Genomic DNA, 15,835 nt, shown 5'->3' with positions numbered 1-15,835 from the left:
TTTTTGTCTTGCTTAGTTTTATTTACTACTTTGTTTGCTGCACTAAATCAAAATACAAAAAAATTAGTTGCTAGTTTTACTTTATTTGCTATCTTGTTTGCTATATCAAAAACACAAAAAAATTAGTTACTTGCATTTACTTTATCTAGTTTGCTTTATTTACTGTCTTGCACTCTATATTAAAAATACAAAAAAATTAGTTACTTTTGTTACCATGTCTAGCTCTGAACCTGTTACTTCTTCGCCTGAAGAATTAGTCTTCACTTTTAAACAAGGGGATGAGGAGAGTTTTAAGGATGCTTGGTCTAGAATTTTTACTTCTTATCGTAAAACTGAACCTCAAATGACTCTAAGTTTGCTCCTTAGTAACTTTTATTTTGGTCTTATGATTCGCTATAGATATACTTTGGATGCTTTAGTGGGAGGAGATTTCCTTCATTGCAATGGGGATCAAGCTTTTAATGCCATAAAGAAGTTGGTTGCATCACATGATTCAGCTAATAACTTTGATTCAGCCCTTATTAGCATTTATAATAGATTAAACAATCTCGAGATAAGTACATCTCGTTTGGATGACAACTATCACCATGTTCGTAATCGTCTTGAACAAGTTTTAGTGAACTCTAAACCTTAATTATGGGATCCTACTGTTAAAATTGTTATCGGTGATCAAACTCTTCGTGCCAACTGTGATATTATGTCTGAATTTTGCCTTATACCTGAGAGCATTTATAAATCTTTGAAACTTTGGGGAGTTGATGAAGGAGGGGAAGAAATAACTCTCATTGATAACTCTGTTATAATTCCTAAGGGAATAGCCGCAGGTGTGCATACAACCATTCTTGGAAGAACAATATCCATTGATTATCTTGTTATTGAATGTGTAGGGACAGGAAAAATCACACTCGGAAGATCCCTGCTGAAACTATTGGGAGCAGTCATAGATGTGGGAGAAGGCACCCTGGAATTCACCTCTACACCGGGGGGAAATCATATATTTCCTAAATCAAAGAGAAAGAAAAACAACAAGAAAGGTAAGGGTAAAGCCCAAGGTAAGGTTGATGCACCACCCTCCAATAATACTTGATAAACACTTTCTGCGCCTAGCTGAAAGGCGTTAAAGAAAAGCGCTTATGGGAGACAACCCATGTTTTTACTACAGTACTTTGTTTTTATTTTGTGTCTTGGAAGTTGTTTACTACTGTAGCAACCTCTCCTTATCTTAGTTTAGTGTTTTATTGTGCCAAGTAAAGTCGTTGATAGTAAAGTTCATACTAGATTTGGATTACTGCGCAGAAACAGATTTCTTTGCTGTCACGAATCTGGGCAAAATTCTCTGTAGGTAACTCAGAAAATTATGCCAATTTACGTGAGTGATCCTCAGATATGTACGCAACTTTCATTCGATTTGAGAATTTTCATTTGAGCAAGTCTGGTGCCTCGATAAAATTCGTCAATACGAACTGTTCTGTTTTGACAGATTCTGCCTTTTATTTCGCATTGCCAGTTTTGTTATGTTCGATGGATATTTCGATTCCATTGACTTTCAGTAGCCTTGTGCAATGTCCAGAAGTGTTAAGAAAGATTATGTCACCTCTGAACATGTATATTTTGATTGTGCACTAACCCTCTAATGAGTTGTTCTAAGTTTGGTGTGGAGGAAGTTTTCAAGGATCAAGAGAGGGAGATGATACAACATGATCAAGGAGAGTGAAAGCTCTAAGCTTGGGGATGCCCCGGTGGTTCACCCCTGCATATATCAAGAAGACTCAAGCGTCTAAGCTTGGGGATGCCCAAGGTATCCCCTTCTTCATCGACAACATTATCAGGTTCCTCCCCTGAAACTATATTTTTATTCCATCACATCTTATGTGCGTTTCTTGGAGCGTCGGTTTGTTTTTGTTTTTGTTTTGTTTGAATAAAATGGATCCTAGCATTCTTTGTATGGGAGAGAGACACGCTCCGCTGTAGCATATGGACAAGTATGTCCTTAGGCTCTACTCATAATATTCATGGCGAAGTTTCTTCTTCGTTAAATTGTTATATGGTTGGAATTGGAAAATGATACATGTAGTAATTTGCTATAATGTCTTGGATAATGTGATACTTGGCAATTGTTGTGCTCATGTTTAAGCTCTTGCATCATATACTTTGCACCCATTAATGAAGAAATACATAGAGCATGCTAAAATTTGGTTTGCATATTTGGTCTCTCTAGGGTCTAGATAATTTCTAGTATTGAGTTTGAACAACAAGGAAGACGGTGTAGAGTCTTATAATGTTTACAATGTGTCTTTTATGTGAGTTTTGCTGCACCGGTTCATCCTTGTGTTTGTTTCAAATAAGCCTTGCTAGCCTAAACCTTGTATTGAGAGGGATTACTTCTCATGCATCCAAAATACTTGAGCCAACCACTATGCCATTTGTGTCCACCATACCTACCTACTACATGGTATTTCTCCGCCATTCCAAAGTAAATTGCTTGAGTGCTACCTTTAAAATTCCATTCTTCACCTTTACAATATATAGCTCATGGGACAAATAGCTTAAAAACTATTGTGGTATTGAATATGTACTTATGCACTTTATCTCTTATTAAGTTGCTTGTTGTGCGATAACCATGTTCACTGGGGACGCCATCAACTACTCTTTGTTGAATATCATGTGAGTTGCTATGCATGTTCGTCTTGTCTGAAGTAAGAGCGGTCTACCACCTTATGGTTAGAGCATGCATATTGTTAGAGAAGAACATTGGGCCGCTAACTAAAGCCATGATCCATGGTGGAAGTTTCAGTTTTGGACAATATCCTCAATCTCAAATGAGAAAATTAATTGTTGCTACATGCTTATGCATAAAAGAGGAGTCCATTATCTGTTGTCTATGTTGTCCCGGTATGGATGTCTAAGTTGAGAATAATCAATAGCGAGAAATCCGATGCGAGCTTTCTCCTTAGACCTTTGTACAGGCGGCATAGAGGTACCCCTTTGTGACACTTGGTTAAAACATGTGCATTGCGATGATCCCGGTAGTCCAAGCTAATTAGGACAAGGTGCGGGCACTATTAGTATACTATGCATGAGGCTTGCAACTTGTAAGATATAATTTACATGATACATATGCTTTATTACTACCGTTGACAAAATTGTTTCTTGTTTTCAAAATCAAAGCTCTAGCACAAATATAGCAATCGATGCTTTTCCTCTTTGAAGGACCTTTCTTTTACTTTTCTTGTTGAGTCAGTTCACCTATTTCTCTCCATCTCAAGAAGCAAACACTTGTGTGAACTGTGCATTGATTCCTACATATTTGCATATTGCACTTATTATATTACTCTATGTTGACAATATCCATGAGATATCCATGTTACAAGTTGAAAGCAACCGCTGAAACTTAATCTTCCTTTGTGTTGCTTCAATGCTTCTACTATGAATTATTGCTTTATGAGTTAACTCTTATGCAAGACTTATTGATGCTTGTCTTGAAGTACTATTCATGAAAAGTCTTTGCTATATGATTCACTTGTTTACTCATGTCATATACATTGTTTTGATCGCTGCATTCACTACATATGCTTACAAATAGTATGATCAAGGTTATGATGGCATGTCACTCCAGAAATTATCTTTGTTTATCGTTTACCTGCTCGGGACGAGCAGGAACTAAGCTTGGGGATGCTGATACGTCTCCGACGTATCGATAATTTCTTATGTTCCATGCCACATTATTGATGATATCTACATGTTTTATGCACACTTTATGTCATATTCGTGCATTTTCTGGAACTAACCTATTAACAAGATGCCGAAGTGCCAGTTGCTGTTTTCTGCTGTTTTTGGTTTCAGAAATCCTAGTAAAGAAATATTCTCGGAATTGGACGAAATCAATGCCCAGGGTCCTATTTTGCCACGAAGCTTCCAGAAGACCGAAGAGGAGACGAAGTGGGGCCACGAGGTGGCCACACCCTAGGGCGGCGCGGCCCAGGTCTTGGCCGCGCCGACCTGTAGTGTGGGCCCCTCGTGTGGCCCCCTGACCTGCCCTTCCGCCTACAAATAGCCTTCGTCCCGAAACCCCCATTACCGAGAGCCACGATACGGAAAACCTTCCAGAGACGCCGCCACCACCAATCCCATCTCGGGGGATTCAGGAGATCGCCTCCGGCACCCTGCCGGAGAGGGGAATCATATCCCGTAGGACTCTACGCCGACATGGTCGCCTCCGGAGTGATGTGTGAGTAGTCTACCCCTGGACTATGGGTCCATAGCAGTAGCTAGATGGTTGTCTTCTCCCCATTGTGCTTAATTGTTGGGTCTTGTGAGCTGCCGAACATGATCAAGATCATCTATCTGTAATTCTATATGTTGCATTTGTTGGGATCCGATGAATAGAGAATACTTGTTATGTTGATTATCAATTTATATCTATGTGTTGTTTATGATCTTGCATGCTCTCCGTTACTAGTAGATGCTCTGGCCAAGTAGATGCTTGTAACTCCAAGAGGGAGTATTTATGCTCGATAGTGGGTTCATGTCTCCGTGAATCTGGGGAAGTGACAGAAATCTCTAAGATTATGGATGTGTTGTTGCCACTAGGGATAAAACATTGGTGCTATGTTCGAGGATGTAGTTACTGATTACATTACGCGCAATACTTAATGCAATTGTCTGTTGTTAGCAACTTAATACTGGAGGGGGTTCGGATGATAACCTGAAGGTGGACTTTTTAGGCATAGATGCATGCTGGATAGCGGTCTATGTACTTTGTCGTAATGCCCAATTAAATCTCACTATACTCATCATAATATGTATGTGCATGGTCATGCCCTCTTTATTTGTCAATTGCCCAACTGTAATTTGTTCACCCAACATGCTGTTTATCTTATGGGAGAGACACCTCTAGTGAACTGTGGACCCCGGTCCAATTCTCTATACTGAAATACAATCTACTGCAATACTTTTCTACTGTTTTCTGCAAACAATCATCATCCACACCATACATCTAATCCTTTGTTAAATCAAGCCGGTGAGATTGACAACCTCGCTGTTTCGTTGGGGCAAAGTACTTGGTTTGTGTTGTGCAGGTTCCATGTTGGCACCGGAATCCCTGGTGTTGCGCCGCACTACATCTCGCCGCCATCAACCTTCAACGTGCTTCTTGACTCCTACTGGTTCGATAAACCTTGGTTTCTAACTGAGGGAAACTTACTGCTGTACGCATCACACCTTCCACTTGGGGTTCCCAACGGTCGCGTGTTGTACGCGTGTCAGTCACCGTCGGGATGCACCCTGAATCCCGTCCCCTCATTCGATCACTGACACACCAGAGATACCGCCGAGGCAAATGACGAACGTACATGATGATGCCAATGTCGAACATGCACGCCGTTGTGGGCACGGCCACGCCGCCCCGCTATGCTGGACGCCACAGACCACCGCGAGGTCTTTCCCTTCGCCACCACACTCCCCTAGCACCCATCTATACACGCCAGAAAGGAGACACTAGTTTTCTCTACATTGCTCACGTTCGTGTCTGACACCGTCAGTCAAAGTGTTGAGGTAGTCGTCGATGTCCTCGGCCATTTCTTCTCTTCTTTGCATGGTTAAACGAGTCTAGTTCATATCTATCTAATGCGTATGGTCTCGCCTCATGCTGTTCTTTGTGGATGTCGATCTCATCTCGGCACCCCGCAGGCCACCTCCTCTGTGCCATCGTTGTAGAGCTCCGTTTAAGAATCTAATCCTACCCGTATATTGCCCCTTGTATTAGCGGCATGACCCCACTTGTCATTCCATATACCGAAGCCCCACTCGTCTGTGGTTTGGTCAGGGATACGACGATTCTTATGGTCAAACAAAGATGGATGGTATGACGTGTCTTTGAGGGCTCTACGCGGCCCCACTAGTCAGCAGATAACGGTCAAAGTTGTTGACCCGTCGGGCAAACGGCCGTTCCAGCACTTGTGAGGGTTTCAGACAAGGGCTTGGGGAAAACTGAGGAAAAACTAAGCGGCTGGGGAAAACTGAGCAGAACTAAGGACCCTAGGGCACGAAAATAGAAATCCCATAAGAATAAACCAGGTTAGCTACTTCCTTTGTTCCACATGGTATCAAAGCAAGGGGCGATGGAGGTGGCTATGGCGGTGTCGGCGGTGGTGGTGATGGTGACTGTTGCAGTGGCCTAAGGAGTGTCCTAAGCTGGGGGAGGCAACGCTTGTGGTGCTGCAAGCGGGAAGGAGAGGAAGTTTCATGGAGGAGTGATTTTTGTTGTGCAAGATGGGGGACGAACGCACAACGGCTCTTGAGAAGCTGACACAGCTTCTCGTGGCTAAGAATGGAGAGATCACTTCCGCTGAGGGGGTGCTGCTCGGGTTCCACGGGCAGAGGTGGTGCAGAAGGTGGAGCTCATTCCCAATGAAGAGAAGCTAGAAGGGATGAGCAACTACCTGAGTTGGCCGAGGCTGGAATTGCTCATTCTGAGGACGAAGGGCCTGGTTGGGCATGTTCAGGGAAGAGCTGGTGAACCGGAGGATAAGGATAGTGCAGACTGGAAAAAATGGAGTGTGAAAGACTCCTTGATATTTGACTGGCTGCTAAACTGTTTGACCCCTTCTATTCCTGCTTCAGCTGATGGTCTTCCAAAAGCCTTGGTGGTATGGAGTACTTTGTCAAAAATGTACTCTAGTAAGGGAAATCTGATGATAATAGAGCAGATTGAGGACGCATTGCATGATTTGCATCAAGGTGTGAAGGGTCCGATGCCATATGTGGCTAACTTGCAGCGTCTCTCGGCTGATTTGGAAGAATGTGATCCTCTTGAGCTACCTCACTCAAATTGTGTGGTTACTGTCAAACAGTTTGTGGAACACCGCCGGGTGATGAAATTTTTGAGGGATTGAACCCCTTTTTTGAGAGCAGACGTGCTGCCTTACTGCACCAACCCAAGCTTCCTTCTCTTCACAAAGCTATTACAGCCATGTCGCAAGAGGTGGCTCGTTTGAAATCTGCTAGAGGCAGCGAATAGCCAATGCATTCCGCCTTTGCAATGACCACAAGGAAAGAAAAAGAGAATGCTTTGAAGGAGATATGCCCTAGAGGCAATAATAAAGTGGTTATTATTTATATCTTTATGTTTATGATAAATGTTTATATATCATGCTATAATTGTATTAACCGAAACATTAGTACATGTGTGATATGTAGACAACAAGAAGTCCCTAGTATGCCTCTTAAACTAGCTTGTTGATTAATGGATGATTAGTTTCATAATCATGAACATTGGATGTTATTAATAACAAGGTTATATCATTATATGAATGATGTAATGGACACACCCAATTAAGCGTAGCATAAGATCTCGTCATTAAGTTATTTGCTATAAGCTTTCGATACATAGTTACCTAGTCCTTATGACCATGAGATCATGTAAATCACTTATACCAGAAAGGTACTTTGATTACATCAAACGCCACTGCGTAAATGGGTGGTTATAAAGGTGGGATTAAGTATCCGGAAAGTATGAGTTGAGGCATATGGATCAACAGTGGGATTTGTCCATCCCGATGACGGATAGATATACTCTGGGCCCTCTCGGTGGAATGTCGTCTAATGTCTTGCAAGCATATGAATAAGTTCATAAGAGACCACATACCACGGTACGAGTAAAGAGTACTTGTCAGGAGACGAGGTTGAACAAGGTATAGAGTGATACCGAAGATCAAACCTCGGACAAGAAAAATATCACGTGACAAAGGGAATTGGTATCGTATGTGAATGGTTCATTCGATCACTAAAGTCATCGTTGAATATGTGGGAGCCATTATGGATCTCCAGATCCCGCTATTGGTTATTGGTCGGAGTGAGTACTCAACCATGTCCGCATAGTTCACGAACCGTAGGGTGACACACTTAAAGTTGGATGTTGAAATGGTAGAACTTGAATATGGAATGGAGTTCGAATATTTGTTAGGAGTCCCGGATGAGATCCCGGACATCACGAGGAGTTCCAAAATGGTCCGGAGAATAAGATTCATATATAGGATGTCATTTTATGTGAATTAAAATGACACGGAAGGTTCTATGGAAGGTTCTAAAAGGTTCTAGAAAAGTCCGGAAGAAACCACCAAGGAAGGTGGAGTCCACATGGGACTCCACCTCCATGGCCGGCCAACCCTAGTGGGGGTGGAGTCCCAAGTGGACTCCCCCTTAGGGGGCCGGCCACCCCCCCATATGGGAGGTGGAACTCCCACCTCTAGTGGGAGTCCTAGCTTGGGTAGGTTTCCCCACCATATGGAAGGTTTTTGGTTCGGGTCTTATTCGAAGACTTGGAGACCAACACTTGGGGTTCCACTTATATAATGAGGGTCCAAGGGGAGGGGGCCGGCCACCCAAGAACCACAAGGTGGCCGCACCCCTATAGTGGCCGGCGCCCCCTCTCCCCAAACCCTAGCGGCCTCTCTCCTCCACCACGTCCCGCACGCTTAGCGAAGCTCCGCCGGACTTCTCCACCACCACCGACACCACGCCGTCGTGCTGTCGGATTCAAGAGGAGCTACTACTTCCGCTGCCCGCTGGAACGGGGAGGTGGACGTCGTCTTCATCAACAACCGAACGTGTGACCGAGTACGGAGGTGCTGCCCGTTCGTGGCGCCGGAAGCGATCATGATCAAGATCTTCTACGCGCTTTTACAAGCGGCAAGTGAACGTCTACCGCAGCAACAAGAGCCTACTCTTGTAGGCGTTGGAATCTCTTCAAGGGTGAGACTCGATAAACCCCTCGTTGCTACCGTCTTCTAGATTGCATCTTGGCTTGGATTGCGTGTTCGCGGTAGGAAATTTTTTGTTTTCTATGCAACGTTATCCTACATGCTTTACCTCTGGTGAACCAAGGCACGTAAGCAGATTCTGTACTGCATCAATCAGGGGAAGAGGAAGAGGATACAATGGTGGTTACAACCACCGAGGTAGTCGTGGTTGGGGTGGCAACAACAACGGAGGTGGTCGTGGCTGGATTGTTGGTCCCCGGCACGGAGAAGGTGCTCATAGGGAAAATATGGCTGCACCAAGTGAAGGCAAACAACCTCTAACCGAAGTCCCTAGAGAGGGACCAGAACCTACTACTTCAAGCTTTGGCAAATTCGCCAACTTTCTCGACATAAATAAAGGTAACTCTGAGAATGCATCAGTAGCGGTATATTCAATTAATAGAGGATGGGTTTTAGACCCAAGGGCATACAAACATGTTGCTGGAAATCTGAAAGAATTTGAATCCTATATTCGATACCCCACTACATATTAGGAAACTATACATACATCAGATGGCACATCACAACCTATTAGAGGAGTTAGGACAGTTAAATGTAATCCTGATATTGAACTATCATCAGTGTTGTATGTGCTTGCCTTTCATGTGAATTTTGTGTCGCTCAGCACGCTGGTTGATCAAATTTATTGTCAAGTTACCATCAACAAATATAAGTGCTCGATACAGGACAAGGTGACGAGCAGGAAGCTTGGGACTAGAACCAGTCATAGAGGATTGTGGTACATGGACCGCAGCTTGCCTGGCCAGGATGCGAGACAAGGACTAGTGGTTATCACTAAAGACAGGGAAACTATAGCTCTATTTCATCACTGTCGAATGGGACATGTATCTTTTGATAAAATTATCAAATATTTCCTGATGTAATGAGTGGTGTTGACAGAAGCAAGATCAAGTGTGATGTTGTGAGTACGCCACACACACTAGAACCTCCTATGTGAGTAAGGATATCATAAGTATATCTCCTTTTGTCTTGGTTCATTCTGCTGTATCGACATGTCTAGTGGTATCTATAAGTGGTTCAAAGTACTTTGTAACCTTTATTGATTGTTACTCACTTATGACTTGGATCTATGTCATGCGACACAAGGATGGAATGTTCCAGTGTTTCAAAAAATTCATGCTCTTGTGAAGAATCGGTTCAATGCGCAAATACAAGCCATTCGTACTAACAGTGGTACGGAATATGTTAACAAAATATTTGATGCTTTCATGTCTGAGCAAGGAATCTTGCATCAAACATCATGTCCAGATACGCCTCAACAGAATGGTGTGGTTGAAAGGAAAAAACCGTCACATATTGGAGATTGCTTGGACCTTAATGTTCACCCTGGATGTGCCTAAATTTCTATGAAGCGAAGTTGTCATGAGTGCAACCTAGTTGGTCAACCATACGCCATTGAGGGTGATAGATATGAAGTCACTATGTGAATTAATTATAAAGGATGAGACTCGATAAACCCCTCGTTGCTACCGTCTTCTAGATTGCATCTTGGCTACCGTCTTCAAGGGTGAGACTCGATAAACCCCTCGTTGCTACCGTCTTCTAGATTGCATCTTGGCTTGGATTGCGTGTTCGTGGTAGGAAATTTTTTGTTTTCTATGCAACGTTATCCTACAGTGGTATCAGAGCCGTGTCTATGCATAGATGGTTGCACGAGTAGAACACAATGGTTTTGTGGGCGTTGATGCTCTTGTTATCTTTAGTTTGAGTACTTTGCATCTTCGTGGCATAGTGGGATGAAGCGGCTCAGACTAACTTTACATGACCGCATTCATGAGACTTGTTCCTCGTTCGACATGCAACTTGTATTGCATAAGAGGCTTTGCGGGTGTCTGTCTCTCCTACTATAGTGAAGATTCAATTTACTCTTCTATTGAAAACATTAGTATCAACGTTGTGGTTCATGTTCGTAGGTAGATTAGATCTCTCTCGAAAACCCTAAACCACGTAAAATATGCAAACCAAATTAGAGACGTCTAACTTGTTTTTGCAGGGTTTGGTGATGTGATATGGCCATAATGTGATGATGAATATGTATGAGATGATCATTATTGTATTGTGGCAACCGGCAGGAGCCTTATGGTTGTCTTTAAATTTCATGTTGAGTAGTATTTCAAAGTAGTTGTAATAGTTGCTACATGGAGGACAATGATGGAGACGGCGCCATTGAACTTGACGCTACACCGACGATGATGGAGATCATGCCCGAAGATGATGGAGATCATGTCCGTGCTTTGGAGATGAAGATCAAAGGCGCAAAGACAAAAGGGCCATATCATATCACATATGAACTGCATGTGATGTTAATCCTTTTATGCATCTTATTTTGCTTAGATCGCGACGGTAGCATTATAAGATGATCCCTCACTAAAATCTCAAGATAATAAAGTGTTCATCCTTAGTAGCACTGTTGCCAAGACTTGTCATTTCGAAGCATCTCGTGATGATCGGGTGTGATAGAATCAACAAGTGCATACAACGGGTGCAAGACAGTTTTGCACATGCGGATACTAAGGTGGCCTTGACGAGCCTAGCATGTACAGACATGGTCTCGGAACACGTGATACCGAAAGGTAGAGCATGAATCATATGGTTGATATGATGAACACTTTGAGTGTTCGCCATTGAAATCACACCTTGTCTCGTGATGATCGGACATAGGTGCGGTGGATTTGGTTCGTGTGATCACTAAGACAATGCGAGGGATATTGTTTTGAGTGGGAGTTCACCTAGATTTTTAATTATGTTGAATTAAAATTTGAACTCAATTTGTCATAAACTTAGTCTAAACTTTTGCAAATATATGTTGTAGAGATGGCGTCCCCAATCAATTTTAACCAGTTCCTAGAGAAAGAAAAACTTAAAAGCAACGGTAGCAACTTCACCGACTGGTTCCGTCATGTGAGGATATTCCTCTCTGGCGGAAATCTGCAATATGTGCTTGATGCACCGCTAGGTGACCCTCCTGCAGAAACTGAAACCGACGAAGTAAAAGCTGTTTACGAGACTCGGAAAATACGGTACTCTCAAGTTTAGTGTGCCATCCTATGCAGTCTGGAATCCGATCTTCAAAAACATTTTGAGCACCACGATCCTCATGAGTTGATGAAAGAGCTGAAAGCTATTTTTGAGACTCATGCGGCCGTGGAATGCTATGAAGCATCGAAACAATTCTTCAGCTGCATGATGGAAGAAGGCAGCTCCGTTAGTGAGCACATGCTCGCCATGACCGGGCATGCGAAGAAACTCAGTGACTTGGGAATAGTGATTCCTAACAGACTGGGGATTAATCGTGTCCTTCAATCACTGCCACCAAGTTACAAGAACTTTGTGATGAACTACAATATGCAGAACATGAACAAGGAGTTACCTGAACTCTTTGGCATGCTAAAAACTGCTGAGATTGAGATCAAGAAAGAGCACCAAGTGTTGATGGTCAACAAGACCACCAGTTTCAAGAAACAGGGCAAGTCTAAGGGAAAATTGAAGAAGGGTGGTAAGAAAGCTGCCACACCTCCTATGAAACCTAAGAACGGCTCTAAGCCTGATGCTGAGTGCTATTACTGCAAGGAGAAGGGACACTGGAAGCGTAATTGCTCCAAGTATCTGGCTGATCTGAAGAGCGGCCTTGTCAAGAAGAAGAAAGAAGGTATATCTGATATACATGTTATAGATGTTTATCTCACTGGTTCTCGTTCTAGTACCTGGGTATTTGATACTGGTTCGGTTGCTCATATCTGTAACTCGAAACAGGAACTAAAGAATAAACAAAGACTACTGAAAGATGAAGTGACGATGCGTGTTGGAAATGGATCCAAAGTCGATGTGATCGCTGTCGGCACACTTCCTCTACATCTACCTTCGGGATTAGTTTTAAGCCTAAATAATTGTTATTTTGTACCCGCGTTGAGCATGAACATTATATCTGGATCTTGTTTAATGCAAGACGGTTATTCATTCAAGTCTGAGAATAATGGTTGTTCTATTTTTATGAATAATATCTTTTATGGTCGAGCACCACAAAAGAATGGCTTATTTCTGTTAGATCTCGATAGTAGTGATACGCATATACATAACATTGATGCTAAGCGAATTAAATTGAATGATAATTCTACTTATATGTGGCACTGTCGTCTTGGTCATATTGGAGTGAAACGCATGAAGAAACTCCATACTGATGGATTACTTGAATCACTTGACTTTGAGTCACTTGATAGATGCGAAGCATGTCTAATGGGAAAAATGACAAAGACTCCATTTTCTGGTATGATGGAGCGAGCTACTGACTTATTGGAAATCATACATACCGATGTGTGTGGACCAATGAGCGTAGCATCGCGCGGTGGTTATCGTTATGTTCTAACCTTCACAGATGATCTGAGTAGATATGGGTATATTTATTTCATGAAACATAAATCCGAAACTTTCGAGAAGTTTAAGGAATTCCAAAGTGAAGTAGAAAATCAACATAACAAGAAGATCAAATTTCTACGATCTGATCGTGGAGGTGAATATCTGAGTTATGAGTTTGGCATGCATTTAAAGAAATGCGGAATACTTTCACAATTGACACCGCTGGGAACACCTCAACGTAACGGTGTGTCCGAACGTCATAATCGAACTCTCTTAGATATGGTTCGTTCTATGATGTCTCTTACTGATTTGCCGTTATCATTTTGGAGTTATGCATTAGAGACAGCCGCATTCACTTTAAATAGAGCACCATCAAAATCCGTAGAAACGACACCGTATGAATTATGGTTTAATAAGAAACCTAAGTCTGTCGTTCTGAAAGTTTGGGGTTGCGAAGCCTATGTAAAGAAGTTACAACCGGACAAGCTAGAACCCAAAGCGGAGAAATGCGTCTTCATAGGATACCCTAAGGAAACTATAGGGTATACTTTCTATCACAAATCCGAAGGCAAAATCTTTGTTGCTAAGAACGGAACCTTTCTTGAGAAAGAATTTCTCACTAAAGAAGTGACTGGAAGAAAAGTAGAACTCGATGAGATTGATGAATCTATACTCGTTGATCAGAGTAGCGCGATCGAAATTGTACCTGTACCGCCTACACCGGCAACAGAGGAAGCTAATGATAATGATCATGAAACTTCAAACGAGGAAACTACTGAACCTCGCAGATCGACAAGGGAGCGTACCACTCCTGATTGGTATGATCCTTGTCTAAATGTCATGATTGTGGATAACAATGATGAGGACCCTGCGACGTATGAAGAAGCGATGATGAGCCCAGATTCCAACAAATGGCAAGAAGCCATGAAATCCGAAATGGGATCCATGTATGATAACAAAGTATGGACTTTGGTAGACTTACCTGATAGCCGAAAGGCTGTCGAAAATAAATGGATCTTCAAGAGAAAAACAGATGCTGATGGTAATATTACTGTCTATAAAGCTCAACTTGTCGCAAAGGGTTTCCGACAAATTCAAGGAGTTGACTACGATGAGACTTTCTCACCTGTAGTGAAGCTAAAATCTGTGAGGATTTTGTTAGCAATAGCTGCATTTTTCGATTATGAGATTTGGCAGATGGATGTCAAAACGGCGTTCCTTAATGGAGACATTGAGGAAGAGTTGTATATGGTACAACCCAAAGGTTTTGTCGATCCTAAAAATGCTGACAAAGTATGCAAACTTCAGCGTTCAATCTATGGACTGAAGCAAGCATCGAGAAGTTGGAACCGACGCTTTGATAAGGTGATCAAAGACTTCGGGTTTATACAGTGTCATGGAGAGGCCTGTATTTACAAGAAAGTGAGTGGGAGCTCTGTAGCATTCCTGATATTATATGTAGATGACATATTATTGATCGGGAATGATATAGAACTATTAAGCAGTGTTAAAGGTTATTTGAATAATAGTTTTTCAATGAAAGACCTTGGTGAAGCATCGTATATATTAGGCATCAAGATTTATAGAGATAGATCAAGACGCCTAATAGGGCTATCACAGAGTACATATCTGGACAAGATTCTAAAGAAGTTTAGAATGGACGAAAGTAAGAAAGGGTTCTTACCTATGTTACCAGGCAAGGTCTTGAGTAAGACTCAAGGACCGGCTACGGCAGAAGAAAGAGAAAGGATGAGTAATATCCCCTATGCCTCGGCAGTAGGATCTATCATGTATGCCATGCTATGTACTAGACCGGATATAGCACATGCTGTTAGTTTGACTAGTAGATATCAAAGTGATCCAGGAATGGAACACTGGACAGCGGTCAAGAATATCCTGAAGTACTTGAAAAGAACTAAGGATATGTTTCTTTGTTATGGAGGTGACCAAGAGCTCGTTGTAAATGGTTACACCGATGCAAGTTGGAACACTGATCCTGATGACTCTAAGTCACAGTCTGGGTACGTGTTTATATTGAATGGTGCTGCAGTAAGCTGGGCAAGCTCGAAGCAAAGGCACGGTGGCGAAGTCTTCAACAGAATCAGAGTACATAGCGGCTTCAGAGGCTTCATCAGAAGCGGTATGGATGAAGAGGTTCATTGTAGAGCTCGGTGTGGTTCCTAGTGCATTGGACCCATTAATCATATACTATGATAACATGGGTGCCATCACCAATGCACAAGAGCCAAGGTCACACAAGAGGCTGAAGCATATCAAGCTGTGTTACCACTCGATTCGCGAGTACATCGAAGATGGAGAAGTAAAGATTTGCAAAGTACGCACTGATCTGAATGTAGCAGATCCGTTGACTAAAGCTCTCCCTAGGGCAAAGCATGACCAACACCAGAATGCCATGGGTGTTAGGTATATTACCATGTAATCTAGATTATTGACTCTAGTGCAAGTGGGAGACTGAAGGAGATATGCCCTAGAGGCAATAATAAAGTGGTTATTATTTATATCTTTATGTTTATGATAAATGTTTATATATCATGCTATAATTGTATTAACCGAAACATTAGTACATGTGTGATATGTAGACAACAAGAAGTCCCTAGTATGCCTCTTAAACTAGCTTGTTGATTAATGGATGATTAGTTTCA

Source organism: Lolium perenne, chromosome 2 (genome assembly GCF_019359855.2).
Source record: "Lolium perenne isolate Kyuss_39 chromosome 2, Kyuss_2.0, whole genome shotgun sequence".
Lineage (NCBI taxonomy): Eukaryota > Viridiplantae > Streptophyta > Magnoliopsida > Poales > Poaceae > Lolium > Lolium perenne.
Note: the sequence above shows the minus strand (reverse complement) of the source record.